Source organism: Trachurus japonicus, unplaced genomic scaffold (genome assembly GCF_045865225.1).
Source record: "Trachurus japonicus isolate A0001 unplaced genomic scaffold, Traja_1.0 AP030428.1".
Taxonomy (NCBI): Eukaryota; Metazoa; Chordata; class Actinopteri; order Carangiformes; family Carangidae; genus Trachurus; species Trachurus japonicus.
In genome coordinates this window covers 1,821-15,337 of record NW_028220561.1, presented here as the reverse complement: position 1 = coordinate 15,337, position 13,517 = coordinate 1,821, and the positions used below count along the sequence as shown (strand labels likewise).

General features: G+C 39.1%; 1 long non-coding RNA gene across 1 annotated transcript; it reads right to left on the bottom strand.

The window, feature by feature from the left end:
- Positions 1–10,421: 10,421 nt before the first annotated feature.
- Positions 10,422–10,850, bottom strand: LOC146960379 (uncharacterized). Its single transcript, XR_015035465.1, has 3 exons — positions 10,742–10,850; positions 10,571–10,662; positions 10,422–10,483 (listed from the first exon to the last, which is right to left on the bottom strand). It is a non-coding gene; the product is annotated as an uncharacterized LOC146960379 (long non-coding RNA).
- Between the last annotated feature and the right edge of the window lie 2,667 nt (positions 10,851–13,517).

Genomic DNA, 13,517 nt, shown 5'->3' with positions numbered 1-13,517 from the left:
GTCTGTACCAATAAAACAGAAAAAACAGGATATTCTCAAGTGAGATGACAATCTACAATTGTATCCTGTCTCTATCTTATATATATATATATATATATATATATATATATATATATATATAAGAGGACGTGAAAAAGTGTTAACAAAACAAAGGGTGGTTTCTGCTACAGAGAAAAAAAGACATTGTGGTGTAACTTCCTGTTACAGCAACAGTCCCTGACAAGGCAAAAGCTCATGGAAACAAATAAAAACTCAAGTTATTCAAATAATATATATGCATAATGTAGGAATGTATAAATGAGAAATTGTTTATCACATCTTCACTTTTGCTCAGTGATGTGGTCAAGTGCTGCAAAAAAAGACCTTGGGTAATGTAAACAACAACAACATGCATGTCAATGTTTCCTGGTTAAGAGATGATAAGAAGCTCACGGTATCACTCCTAACTGTTTGTATGGTCAACTTTCCAACTTTCACAATATAAGAATAAAGAAGAATATCAGAGTGTATTACAAATAAAAAGTATGTAAATATAAAATCAAACCTTCCAAACCTGGATGAAGCAGAACTGAAAGCTGGTTCAGTTCACCAGCCTCTCTGTCTCTCTCTCTATAGGCCTATCACTTGAGGAAACAAGGGCGGACTTGTGCAAAATAGTATGAACCATTAACAGAACAGCAAACTCCAGGAAGAATGATTAAGCATTTAATAAGGTCATAAGTAAGGTAAGGTAAGGTAAGGTAAGGTAAGGTAGGGTAAAACTTTAATGTCCCTCGGGGGCAATTTGGATTACAGCCATTACTGTAGTTCACATGACAACAAACCAAAAACTGCTACAGAGAAGGTTGACAGAATATAAATTTGGTTATAACATCAGGGTGAAAATAAGACTGACACCACTAACGAAACAGTGAGCAAAGTCTCAAGTTAATATTAAAACTCCTGTGTTGTTTTTACAGACTGTGACAGACAGGCTTTGAATGTGCTTCTGTTGTTTCCTTCCATGTGACAGTACTTACTCATGTGTTTGTGTACATGCATATGCACCTTTTCTCTATCATCTCATATGGATTTTATTGTTTTACATGCTTTTGAGTTTTCTTCTTCTTTAGAAAGCACTTTGTTTTTTGGCTTATAAACTACTCTATAAATAAAATGTCCACTTTGAGTTGTTTATCACTTTTGTCTTCTCAGAATGTGAAGGGGGTATTTGTTCCATTCCATTCCATTGTTCATTTTACCCACTTGTTCCTCATTATTCATATTATGTGGTGTAAATACAGTATTTAAAGCAGAAGTAAGTGGTCCGGTCGTTTTCGCTAATGCTGCGTTCCAGGCAGGCTTTTGAAATCGTAAATTACAGCTTTAAGTCACAACTTACGACTTTGTAGCGTTTCAGGCAACCCACTCGTGTTTCTCCGACCTGTTTTACCAGTGAAAGTCACTATAACGGCCACTCGTAACTTCCGACCGGTGAACTCGCACCAGATCGAACTGGTACCACTTCACGGTCGGAAAAATACGAGTTTCCTTGAACGCACCATAACAGTCCTCGTCCCTACGTCGCCACATTCACGGCGTTCCTTGGCTGCACACATAGCCCTGCATGCCGTTCTCTCTCCTCATTGGATAAAAACTGTAGGATACGATAAATGTTTTCTCTTCGGCTCAGAGCAGAGCAGAGTGACTGACAGACCCGTGTTTCAGTCCAAACACTCTATGTAAGTGATTGCTGTCGAAAGATATAACTATTTAAGACTTATATTAACACAAATATATCACTTACTTCTGCTTTAATACTGTATGTGTGTGAAATCTAACTTGTCTGCACAGTGTTTATAGTTCCAGACCTGTAGGAGGCAAACATTGAAGAGTATAATTATTCATATATCAGATACAAACAAAAATGACCTGTAAAAAAGAAAAGAAAAGTTCTAATTTTACAGGATTTTTCCATTTTGGAATTGGTACCAGAAAATGACCTGTCAATCACAATATATATATATATTTTTTTTTACCTTTCAGCGCTTTTGTACTGTTAGCTCTTGTACTTTGCAAGTATCTGTAGTTTTGCTCAGCGGGTAATATACGGTAATAGAATACAACATATTTTGGCTGCTTTTCTGCCTGATTCACATTTGGTGCAAATTTACAAAGAAAATTTTATTTTCCTATGAAATTGTGCTTTAAAGGGACAACGAGGAGTTTGTATTTGGTTATAAAAAAGTCTCACATTAATGTAGATGAATCTACGCTACCCACATGGCTCCATTTTCGATAAATAGATCATTTTGTCTCTATCGTTATTTTGTTATTATAATTAGTGGTGGAAATGCTGGTTGAGCCGACCAGTGTTTTCTTACTTTCGGTTTCGCGGACGCTACCTGGCGGGTCATGGGAATAACGCCGCTGAATCGCCATTTATGGTCGGGACTACGACGATATCTGATCGTCTTCGAACCTCTGACTTTATGAATGAAAACATTCTTGGCAAGAATTTCACCGTGCATGCGGAGGATCATGGTAAATGTAGTATGAAGACCCTTCGCTTTCCAAAACTCCTGGTTGTCCCTTTAAACAATTAAACATCATGTATATCATCGACATTTTTTAGTTATTTGAATTTTTGAAAACACACTGAGATTGAGGATGTTCATTGGCAAAGGTTCAGAAATACAGAAATCAATACAGCATTAAACAATGGAAAAATACATTTCTTTCAAAAAACACATTACATTTAACAATATTGGCATGAATGATTAATATGATGTTGAAAACAATTAAAACATTTGTGGACTGAAATCTTAAGTTTGATCCTCAGACTAAAGGTACCAGTTAATATAGCCTAGCTAATGCGGGCTAATGCTAATGCTAACACAGCCTCTTTGGTGTGAAAATATCATTACGGGGAGGGAAACATGTGATTTTGATGTAAGTTTTTTTCCTCGTGAATTTGACATCAAGAAAGTGAACATGAAGATACAGGATTAAAGCTTGGAAAATACATTTTTTAATCCCTTTAAGGGACAACACTTGCACAATCTCCTTTACCAATTCTGATTGGTGCATTGCAGTCTTTAAAAAAAAGCTGATTTATTTTTGGTCTGACGCTTGCAAAGAATCCTTCAAGGCTGTTCAGGGAACACTCCACCACCTTGGTGTTTTCATTCCTCACAGCTGCAGCACCGCTCTTATACGGCCTATCGTTGTTGTCTACGCAGCAGTAGGCGTGCCACAAGTAGTCAGGGATGTTGACACGGCCTTTAACCCAATTATCTTTAGAGGGAATCGCACCGACCACAACATAGGCTGTTTTGCAGCCTTTAAAGGTGTCTCTGAGTTTTGTTTCATACTTGGCCCAGGAACCACTGTTCAGCTTAATGTTCTGTGGAACCACAGTGGTCAGGGTGAAGGTGGCCGTGCGGCCAAGACCTATTAGACAATAAAAAGGTCATAGTACCGTAAATTATAAGAAATAAACTTCCAGTTTTGTGGGTCCACCAATTCCCATGCTGGCTGGCTCATTTTGTTTATAGGTTGTGGTAAATCATCAAAATGCATTGTGGGTTTAAAAAACTCTATGTCTGGCTCACTTTTCTCTTAAAACATCTTTATATTTTGTACTTCAGATCCAACATTGTTCACATCCAGGTATATTTGAAGCTACATAGTGTAAATATATTATTTGGTTTCTCTGAGTGTTTTATTCTGAAATCTGCTCCATTTTTTATTGGATCACTCAGAAAACAGTCAGCCAATCAGAAGAGAGGCTCAGAGGCTCCTCCTCTCTTCTGATTGGCTGACACTGACCTGTTGTTACTAGAGCTGAGAGAGGAGATGGAAAACTACACTGAGATGGGTTTTGGTTCTTAAAGGCGAACTATGCAAGTCTTGTGGCTTTTTCGCTGTTTTGAAACGAAGCCGGCGAAAAGGCCATCCATGAAGCGGCGGATAACGTTATTTATCATATACGATGTTATGATAGTCTTATCAGTATCCTTATACAGAACCGTGGTGCAGCCGTTTCCTCTCGATCCAGTTTCAATGTGCTGTAGACCCATGCTTGAAAGGTAGGCCACTGACAACCATGGTCTTTAATCTCATCAGACTCTAGAAATTATTAGTGATGTGTCCAATTGAATCACTTAGGACATGAGTCGGCCTTTTTCCTGAGTCACAGTATAGAGCCAGTCAGCTCCACCGGTGCCAGTGTCTGACAGGGCCCCAGAGTGAGGAGGTAACCTCGACTGGTATGTAACGTAGGAGAGTATTTATTCACAATAATTGTTAAATACACAATTCCCTTACCTGAATGGTGTTGATTGGGATTGAGGTGACCGCGGTTGTAATTGTCAACCCGAGTGTAGTCACAGTTTGTCGCCTGTTTATTTCCCATGTCGTCTACGGTGGTGGTGTTATGCCTCTTGCGCAACTCTCTAGCCGTCATCATACTATCTTCCCAGTTCTGATCTACTAGCTACAAAGTGGAAGATTGAAATCGGACAAATATCTCAGATTCACTGAAAATGATTGGTTGATTTCCATTATTTCATATTTCAAACTGTGTATTTGTGCATGTGTGTTGTACCTGGGGCTCAATAAACCACCGGCTTTTGCGGGAAGGTTCCTTTTGCTCTTTTCTCTCATATATGGGCCATTCTACAAAATTGGTGCAAAGTCAGAGTTGGAAACATCTTGAAATAAATGTGTCTTTTCCGCAAAACTTTTCAGGTATGTTAGTTGTATAATATCCAAGGTACACATTTCTAGTAGTTGTACAGTTAATTCTCATTTTGTATTTTCAGACAGTTTTGGAATATTTTTCCTCTCCCAAAATTTGTCACTACCGAAACACAATCACATATCACATAAAATGAAGGGTTTTATCGATCTATTAATTTTTTTTTACATCTACCTTGTAAATATATTTTTCTAAAATGTTATTTTTCAAAATTCACAGGTAAATTAAGAAGTATATCATTTTAACAAATTGTTTAAGCATGATTTATCAGAATCATTGGATTTTGAATCCAAATTTTCTTTGTAAAGGGCATAAAGTTGATTATAATGATTACAAACTTATGGATTCATTAGTTTTAATATACACTCAACCAAACACCATCACAATATCTTAGTTGATAATTCAATATATTGTATTTTTGACAAAACGGTGTGACTGCACCGTTTCGGTAGTGACAATATTGTTTCGGTAGTGACCACAACTTGTTTGTCATGGCTGAATAAGACTGCATCATTTTATGTTAATAAAAATAACTAAAACTCATAAATGTTAATCACATGTATATCAGACACACATCTTACATTAAATATCTGAAAATGACATTTTAACATTTTTTGACATGCTGTTTATCAACAATTTAATACAGGTCTCAGATGTCCACAATAGTGGGACAAAAGTCTTTTGCCTCAAATTCAGCCTTGGTCCAGGTTTACAGCCAGTCTTTAAGTCCCCCTATTGATAGCTTTCATGTGACGTCACGGCCCGTATGGAACGCCCCCCTGGCGGTCAAAACAATCCACTTCCCCGCTGTCCGCGGCTTAGGACAAGGCAGAAAAACACACACTGCTCCCTGCTGCTTCAAAAATACCGGTGTTATGGCCCAACTGGTGTCTGATTTAACTGGTTACCGTACCGAACAACAGCTGTGCTGCACTTCCGTCCGCAGATTTGTCACAAATTCACAAATCAAGCCGCAGTTCACATGTTACTGCAGCCATATGCTTCTGTGAGTGAACCTGTTCCGCCAATCTACAGTCAGTCAGCGCCGTCATTCTATAATTAGGGGTACATGTCATGTCCTTAGGCTTTGGTCATCAACTATAAATTCTTTGCTAAAAGTTTATTTAATGTAATTACTAATTTTATGTCAGGGCACATTTCCCTTTCATTTGATATGAAAATCCAACAGATCCCATCATTTATTTTTTGTTAAAAATGCATATTCTGTGCTGAAATAGCTGTTTTTGGGATGTCCAATTTGCTAAGTACAAAGTTTTGCTCTTCAGGAGAACACAAAATTTTTTTTTTTGTGTACAATTTTTACAAATAGTTATTCAAAAACAGTGAAAAAACACGAGAAATGTGTTTTTAAAAGTATTTTTTGCTTAAATGTACACTAAATAATTCATTTTGAGAGTGTCCGAGAACTCATGTCAACCGTGTTACCAATTGACCCCTTCCCCAATAACCAAGCAATGGTTCACTCAAAGTCCAAAGTTCAACATCATGTGATGCCACTTTTCTTTTTGGAGGGAAACTTGAAGATACTATGGTAAATTTCTACTCCTCCTCTTCAATATGTTCTCAATATTAGGGTGTGCGCATAGAGCGGGTTAATTGACCGTCAACTGTGTTACCAACATATTCTTTTGAACTTTCTTTAGTTGCTATATTGACAAATAGGCCTATGTAGGGAAAGTGTATAAAAACATGAGTTAATTAAGGTCATGTGGTGATGGATCAGAAGTCTGCAGTTAGCACAAGGCCCCAAAAATGGCTGAAATGTCAGCCCGTGTTACCTGTCAACCGTGTTACCCACAGTTGAAAGGGAGTAACACAGTTGACATTGTTGGGTGTTTCAACTGTACACTGCTGTCAACCGTGTTACTTTGTCAACTGTGTTACGTGTGGTTTTTTTGTCATAAATATTTTAAATACTCTGATAAACTGTAACAAAGATGATTGGGGCTCTCTCTGGATAAGGGGATATTACATAAATATGGTGAATATTTCTGAATTCAGTGTTTTCAGTGGATTCAGTGGATTTATGTGGAAAAAAGATCCATCCTTCATGGTAATATCTCACAGAATTGACATGATAACGCTCAAAATTCATAAAATCCAATTAGTTAAACAAACAACCTCAAAACCCTTGGTGAGTGGACCTGAAAGCTTTCAAGAAAATGTGTTATCAAATCTGTAGCACTTCACACATGCTTTCTATGACCAAACATTTGTCCGTAACACGGTTGACAAAATAATGTATCCAATAATTATTTTCACAAATATATTTAAATAGACATTAAAGATTAAGCTTGGCAAATTATGAATTAAGCACATTAAGAGGGTATACTATGGAGACATCAAGTTTATTTTTCAAAAAAGAATACAGATTTTTCTGGTTTTGGATATGCTGAAATGTACCCCTAATTATGGAATGTGTGTATGACAAAGCCTGTCATGTTAAAGTTACGAAGTAATGGAAAACACTCTGAAAATACAATAACAACATCGTCCTCGCCGCGCCGCGGTCGGTCCCGACCCCCGTTACCGTGCCGCTGCCGCCGCGGGCGGTACTGCTGCCGTGCCCGGTGGCGGCGGTCCCGCCGGGTTACCATCGCCGCCGCCGCCGCCGGTCCCGCTGCTATCGGACCGCCGTCATCGTTGCCGTCGGTAGCGGTGCGTAGCAAAGCTCCGGGGGGAGGGGGGGCAGCTGGTCACCGTGCAGCCCAGCTAAGGGCTCTGGTTTGTGGGTGAGAGGAGCAGGCAGCCTGGGCTCAGTGGGCTGGAGCTCAGACTGTGGAGCTCAGCGGAGCTGCGGTACCAGGACGGTGTTCCCACACAGGAAAGTTACAGGTACATTTCTACCACTTCAACGAGTTCAGAAACATTATTTTAAGATCAAAAAACTACAAAATGGGGCTTTTAATCAGACACCAGTTGAGCCATAACACCGGAAATATTGGTTGCAAGCGGTGGAGGATGATGGATTCTCCACCAGGTAAATGTAAACATCGCCCAACTGGAGCTTCGGCAGGGAACTGGTCATCCAGCTCGTATACAGCAGCTGGTGTTGAATATGGGGCACAAGTGACCAAAACTTCAAAGCTGTTTTTATATCTTTCTTTCTCGGCTGCTGGCAGATGATTTAAAGCTGCCCTGTGGAGTTTTGCTCATTACGAGCCATCAGCCGTGTTTTTTTTCGAGTAGGCTACTGCAACAGTCAGCCTGCGCCGTTCGATGACGTTGAACCCCCCCCTTCCCTCCCTCCCTCCCCGAACGGTAAGTGCAGGTAACCAGGCAACCAGGTGACTGGCGAAGTAGGAAGAGAAAAAAAAGTTGTGGTCATTCAGCTTTGGCATTTATTTAGGGGTGTGACCTTATACATGTGTAAACGTTTACACGGAATGAAACTGTAAACGTTTAGTAAAAAAAAAAAAAAAAAATCCCTAAACGATATCTAGGCCTACACGCAATTTATTTTCATATTTTTATACATAGGCCTACATTTTGGGGGGGGGGGGCTGGGTGAAAAATAGTCCCGCACACTGTCTTAATTTAGAGAAAACTATGATTTAATAAAAATGATGCTGTGACGCGCTTCCCTCCTCCAAAATGTGTTTAAGTGCGTTTTTTCTTTCCTTTTTTCTTGTCTTTTTTTTTTTTTGCGAGCGAGTGTGATGGCGCCGCCACGCCGGGTCAAACATTGCTTTTCTGGTTGCCAAAAAATATTCTAAGCAAATATAGCCTCCCTAAACACAAACAAATAACCTTAAACGGATTGAAAGAGGTGTCTCGGGACATTAAAGACGGCCGAGGACTGACGAGACGCCTCTGTATTGCTCCTGCCCGGTCTGTCCTCCTCTCATCCGCACTTCAGCACCTGTCCTGGGCTGCACCGTGTCGGCTCGGCTCGGCTCGCTCCTAGTTTTAAATGACTTAACTCCTTTTAAAAGTAGTGTAAACAATTTACTGTTCTGATCACTCATACGCGTGTTTAGTTAGGCTATACGTTGCATTATTATTAGTTATAGCTACTTCAAAAATAAAGGACGGTGGAGCGAGCCAAGCTGTAGCCCAGGACAGGTGCTGAAGTGTGGGAGAGGAGGGAGAGACTGGGCTCCGCGGGGCTCTTGCAACTAGCGGCGGATCAGGAAGGGTGGAGGACCGACATGACAGGGGGTCTTGGTCTCCTGGTACCTGTGCGGTCCAGGACCGCGGAGGTCAGCGAGAGGGGGGGTACGGTGGTCGACTCTGAACGCGCTCACCGGGCGGATCTCTCCAGTTACGGTGCGGTGCGTGTCGGGGGGGAGGGGGGCGGGACGAATCCGCCGTCGGGTCTCCTCCGCTCCGGTGGCTGCAGTGTCAGTGCTTCCACCGGCTGCATATCAGACTAGACAAAAATAAGATAACATGTTCTTCTTCTCTTCTGTTTACCAGCGCTCTAAACCCTACGTCAAATCCGAACGTGTTGCGTTGCATGCGTAATTCCCTGTGCGACAGCGCGGGAAAGTCGCTCCTCAGAGGCAATTGCGCTCCTGGGTAAACCAGGGACTGTTGTGTGGTGGAGATGCGTTCAATGATCATCCTAATAAGTCGTTTGGCAGTGGCTGCAATGTAACGGACATTGTTTTATATGTATAAACTCCACAGGCCAGCTTTAAGTCATTACTCGGTTGTTTGTCCATAGAAAGTCCATTGCGGGGCCACTTTGGAATGTTGCTTTTGACCGCCAGGTCCCTGGGAAGTGACGTCACTGAAAGCTATCAATTGAGCTCTCCAGAGAAGAGGCTGATTTGTTGCATAACTAAGTTAACATTTTTCTGTATATTGCCTAATTAAGGGATTAAGTGTTCCATTTTGTCACTACAGAAACAATTATGTCACTACCAAAACGTCACTACCGAAACAAATGTGTCGGTAGTGACTGTTTCGGTAGTGACAATTTTAGATAACTTTGAGCCTAGCTTAAATATGATAATCAGCACATGGTTAGCTAGCACTTTTCTGAACTATTGCACACACATAAAAACTATTTTTTCTGCAATAAAACAAAAAAAAATTGTTTAAGTGCAGGAAATAGGTGTTTCGGTAGTGACGTCTCTTAAAGTTACACACTGATTTTCAGACTTGTAAACACCTTCTCTTCAAAAATGATGAACCTAGCTACTCAACATGCAGCCACAACATGAGAGGGACAAAGGAATACCTCCTGATAAAAAAATTAGAGGTGTGGCTTAAATCAGTCTCAGCCTATGGACTAAAACCTACAACGTTTCGGTAGTGACAAAAAAATGACGGACAACAATTTTTACATACATTTTCAAGATTTATGAAAAATATATACAATCAATGTCCTTTTTTACACTTAACTTTCAAAAAAATCCAAAAGATCTTTATAAAAACACCAAAAGAAAAATTTATAAATATCATTTCAGTATCATTTTCATGAATTGAAATTTAGGAGTTGGGGTTGGGGACAGCCATCTCCCAATGTTAAGTACCCTATAAATGTTCATTTTATATATATTAAGCATACTGATATCTTAAATATTATTTTGGGTTTCAATAGATAATTGCAAGATCTTAGTAAACATTTAAAATTTGCATACTTAAATGCTTTTTAAATTTGTTTTTTTGTTCGGGGACAGCAGTTTGCACCAATTCTGTAGAATGGCCCATATATAAGCAGAGTAGACAGGAATACGGTTGGCAGTGTCGTACAGCGTGGCAAAGCGGTACCTGTGAGAGCAAAGATTAACTGAGGCATTTTAAAATTTATCTTTAATTTAACTTTAATTCAGATGACTTTAAAGAGATGTGTGTTACTTGTTTTTAAATCTCTGGCAGATGTGGATGTAGTCACTGGAGGCATCCAGCTCGAGCACAGATCTTTCGTAGAAGAACTGATCACACGTGTTCTTAAAGAAAAAACACGATATGAACGCTTACGATTTTACCACTTATATATTTTTAAACATTGACAAACAAAACACAAACCTTAAATTGTTGCACGACTTCTGCGTGCACGGTGAAGAAGAGTGGAAGAAGGAAGCACACAGTGAAGCTCTGCATCCTGGATGAAAACTGTGAATCACGATCGTTGGTCCGCAAGAAAGGAGTATGGAGACAATCTATACCACTGTATGGAGATGTCCAACTGTCTCTATCTTATAAACAGTAATTAGAGGAAGAGACAAAGTGTTAACCAATATGCACTTATATGGTGAGAGGCTGTAGTTGATGCTACAGAGAAAAAGCACATGGTGGTGGTCAGCAGCTTCATGCTCAACTTCCTGTTACAGCAACAGTCCAACACAATAAATGCATCGACACACATTACTACTAAGGTACAAGTATGGAATTAAACAAACCTTTTAGCCTTTTATTAACCAGAACTGGTGGCTGGTTCAGTTCCCACTCAGGTTGACTTCAGTGTGGTGCATCAGTCTCAGACTGTGTCTGTCCACTGTGTTACATAGGTGTATGTAGTTATCACTTGAGGAAACAAGGAAGGACTCATGCAAAATAGAATTTAACATCAACATATCAGCAAACTTAGGCGTAATAATTTAGCATGCAATCATTTTGTAGCAGCTTTTGTTATGAAATGTAATTGTAACATGCTGCTTATATTTCCCCCCCCCACATTTACAGCATATAAATGTAACAAAGACTTCTCTTGTCTGTCTGGCCCTCTCTCTTTCCACAGCTGCAGAGTAGAAGGTTGACAGAATGTAAATGTGGTTATCACACCAGGGTGAAGATAAAACTGGCACTAACTAACTACACACACTGAATCTAAAGTTAAATATTAAAACTCCTGTCTTGTTTTTATAGACCGGCTTTGACTGTCGTTTCCTTTCATGTGACAGTAATTGCATGTGTTTGTGTACATGCATGTGCACCTTTTCTCTATTATCAGATATTGTTTTATGTGAATTCCCTTCTTCATTAGAAAGCACTTTACGTTTTGGCCTATAAAAATAAAAATAAATAAAATTCAAATCATTTCCTGTCTTTTAATCACTTCACTTCTTAGAGCTGCTTATTGCTTTTGTCTTCTCAGAATGTGAAGGAGGGTTTGTTCCTCTTTATTTTACCCACTAGTTCCTCATTATTTATATTTTGTGGTGTAAATACAGTATTTCATATGTGTGTGAAATCTATCTTGTCTGCACTGTGTTTGTAGTTAAGACAGTCCAGGCATGTAGTAGACAACCATTGAAGAGTACATAATTATCCATACATGTATATCAGACACAAACAAAAAGGACCTGTAAAATGTAAGAAAAGAGAGTTTCTAATTTTACAGGATTTTTCTATTTTGTTATTGGTGCCAGAAAATAACCTGTTAATCAACACCACTTTTGACCTCAACGTTTTTGTACTGTAGCTCATGTACTCAGCAGGTAATATACTGAAATAGATTACAACACATTTCAAGTGCTTTTCTGCCTGATTCACGTTGGGTACAAAATTACAAAATACAATTTCAGTTTCAATTACTTATGAAATTGTACTTTAAACAATTACACATCATGTTCTTGGAAATCATCATCATCATCGTCTTTTATTTATCTAAATCCTTGGGTAACACACTGAGATCGAGAAATCTCATCGGCAAAGCTTCAGAAATACAGAAATAAATACAGCGAAAACAATGGAAAAATGCATTTTTTTTAAAGAACACACTAGATTTAACAATACTGGCAGATAAGCAGATGTTTGTAATGAGAGCAAGAACGATTAACATGGCAGAAATATAAAATTGAAAGCAGTGAAAATTACAGTTAATAAATCTTTCAATTAAGGAGGTCAACTTTCCTTTTATTTTTTATTTTTTTTTTACAAAAACACAAAACACACACATACAGACTCACAAACATATAGACAAGACAGAGGGGACTTAAAATCTAGAGGCACTAATAAGAGAGCCAGTGGCAGTGGCACAATGAACTTACTGCATGTTTTTCAAAGAATCAGCAGTGAAATAATTTTCATGTGATGGAGTTTAACAGATCTGAAATCCTTCATTCCAATAATGTGGAGCAGGAAGCCAATGTAAGGGAGGGACCTCATGGATATTGGTTGACATCTACAGAACCAATAGGGTTGTAGATGTACAGTAGGTCAGGGCCCACCCAGGGGATTGTGGGTAGGTGCACCCTGATGAAAACAGTGAAAACATTTTTGGACTGAAAACATAAGTTTGAGTTTGAGCCTTGGGTTTAAGTTATGATGAAAGTTTTTTGTCATGAATTTGGCATCAAGAGAGTGAACAAGAAGATAAAAAGAAATATTTTTTTCATTTTCTGCTGGGTCATAAAGTATAGGCTACCCCCACAACACAGGGTTCATGTCATGATTGTCTGTATTTTGAGCGTAAAATTAAAACAAATAGCCTATTTAAAATGAAATAAAAACTGGTCATAGTTGTCTTTGTTTAATACGTCAGAGACTTTTGGTCCAATTGATAGGCTATGTTAGGCGGCAAATTCAAATCTAGGCTACAGTGGCAGCATCACTGTCAGACACACTTAGAAAATGAAAGGCAAATTTTAAAGCTGTGCAAAAATCTGCTGAACTATCTGCCAAAACATCCGAAAAATATTTGTAATAGTAAAGGTGGGTAGGCTATCTGGCATAGCTGACAGTGTTTACTATACTTCATATATTGTCTTGAAATTTCCGACCGGAAACCGTGTTGGTCAGGGTGAAGGTGGCGTTGCAGCCAAGACCTGTAAAACAGTAACAAAGAGACACGGTAAATTAA